General features: G+C 48.8%; 1 protein-coding gene across 1 annotated transcript in view; it reads left to right on the plus strand.

The window, feature by feature from the left end:
- Positions 1 to 2,500, plus strand: part of kirrel3b (kirre like nephrin family adhesion molecule 3b) — a 168,460-nt gene that overhangs the window by 68,944 nt on the left and 97,016 nt on the right. The window lies entirely within an intron of this gene.

Consider the following 2,500-nt stretch of genomic DNA (forward strand, 5'->3'; position numbering starts at 1 on the left):
GATGTGCGTGCAGAGTGGTTCAATGACTCACATTGCTCTTCATCAGTCACAGAGATCGTGGCATGGCAGCCTCTTTAGTGCCCGAGCCACCGGGCGGCTCCGCCAGAGGATCGGTGACCAGTGTGTTGACTTTGACGTGATTTCTAACCAATGACAGAAGAGGACAGTGTGTGTGTGTGTGTGTGTGTGTGTGTGTGTGTGTGTGTGGAGGGTGGAATGGGGTGGGCAGAATAAGCTAACTCATGCAAATGGATCTGTGCTCGTAAAAGCGTCCCTCCTCCACACACACACACACACTAGGATGCACAGCTCGTCCTTAATGTTATGCACGCCTGCATATCCTTGTTTGTGCGAGGGGGCCAGCATATTTATTCTGCGCTTAAATCCTCCTGCCGCCCGCAGGAGGGAGCGGACACCTGCCGACGCTCCTCAGCGGCGGACAAACAGAAAACAGATACGAGTGTGTGTGTGTGTGTGTGTGTGTTTGTGTGTGTGTGTGTGTGTGTGTGTGTGTGTGTGTGTGTTTGTGTGTGTCACAGAGGGACGGACGAGCGTGTGTGCACGTGTTCCTGGACGTGCACACACACCGGTGCTGTCGGAACCAGAGAAGGCTGGATAATAGTCCAATCATTAGTGTTGCCTATTGTCTTTATCAGAGAGTTCTTCTTTATATGACTGGCATCTTCATCCAATTACTGGTTCATATCAGACTACCTAACCATCAGAAGTGGAAAAATCCAGTTTCAGAAAGTAAAAGTCCTGCCACATATCTGTGCCAATTATTCATTTAAACCAGCTGATTCTGATTAGCACAACTCTTCAGCTAGGTAGAGCAGCTTATTGATGAGATCACCTGTGCTAAGTGCACAGGTCAAACCAATACATGATCAGACTTTGAACTCTTTGAAGCTGGAGTTTTCTACCTCTGCTAACCATACCCCACTGTAACAAAGATTGCCTGGCAATACCAAATGATCTGTAAATGTATGCAAATCAAACATATTCATATTTGGTCTTGAATTGGTCCCTGTGACATGAGCAGCGGTCTCATCGTGATTTCATTACAGTCTACAGCACCTGTGCATAATTGTAGACCAACGACTGTAGTCAGTATATTTTAATATGCATTGCCACACACACGTCCAATTACAGGCCAGCTGGATAGGAGGGCATTGTTCTAGGTTTATGTGCTTAGGATGAGTTTGGATGATAAAGGCGGCCTCTTCCCCTCGTCTGCACTCTTCTCCTTTACACCCTACTGTGCCTGGGGGTCTTTGGTCTCTCAGCAGCGCGTATCCAAGAGGTACGAAACAGTGCGGCCGAAATAGATCCCCTCCTCACTCTGTGAAAGAGTCTGCAAGGCAAAAGCCCTGCAGAGTATTTTCACTGCAACCATTTAAGGGTGCATTAAGTAACGCGGGCCAAAGCCTTGCCATGCCCTGGGCTCAGCCACTTTTTAATTGTTGAAATATACATGAGGCTGTGTTTCCCATTGTATCTTGCGGGAAGCCCAGCGTCTGGAAATCCTGCCAAGAGGATTTCCAAGAATGTGACTCTGAATCAGTCTAATTATCCCTGATAAATGACTGAGTTCCAGTGAATATTGATCCGTGAGACAATGACGCTGGGCTTGAATATATATGACAGCCATTTAATATGGCTCCAGTCTCAAAGTGGAAGCTGAAGACTTCCGTCCATCACTCATTTGTCTATTTTCAATTATCAGAGCTCGTTCTTTCTCTCTTTCTTTCGATAATTATCATTAACTACATTTTCGGTTTCTTTTCATGCTCTGTTCCATTCGTTTCTCTCTCTCCTTCCCTTTTCTTCCCACCCTATCCTTTCTTCCCTGGTTCTGGCCCCAGTCTCTTTTCACCCACGGTCCTCTCTCTCGGAGGCCGGGGCGGCGCGGCGCAGCGGATAAAAATAGAGTCGCTGTCAGAACGGGGCCCGGGCAATCAGGCCCTCCTCGCCTGTCATCGCTAATGTGGAGCGGCGGCTCTGAGGAGAACACAAGAGACAGGCAAAGCAAACAAAAAGTGGCCACGGCGATGACGAGGGAGCGCTGTGATTGACAGGAGGAAGTGAGCAATTACCTAGCGCTGGCTACATATTAGGAGACAGAACGGGGGGGGGGGGGGGGGACAATGGATCGACTGCGATTTTCAGCCTACCCCTCTTGTCTTTGTGCGATGGAGACCGTCTCGGCGCCCCAAACGCCTCGGTTCTTCTATTCTTCCGTTTGTGCGCTTTCTTTTTTCTTTCCGTGGAATGGGCCTATTTGCCCAGCAATTACTGCCCACTGAATGCAGGTTCTTTTCTGAATAACTTTAAAAAAAAGAAAGCACTTTTTTTTGTGCTCGTTTTAGGATCTATGCGTCGTTTCCGGCTAACCGCAGCTACTGCCGTCTAAAACGTCGGCGTTCGCCTTGAGCGAGCGAGAGCCGCGAGGCGCTGAATCAGGACAGTCAGAGACTAGGCCCTCGCTCCGCAGCACAGC

This window comes from Sardina pilchardus, chromosome 13 (genome assembly GCF_963854185.1).
Source record: "Sardina pilchardus chromosome 13, fSarPil1.1, whole genome shotgun sequence".
Lineage (NCBI taxonomy): Eukaryota > Metazoa > Chordata > Actinopteri > Clupeiformes > Clupeidae > Sardina > Sardina pilchardus.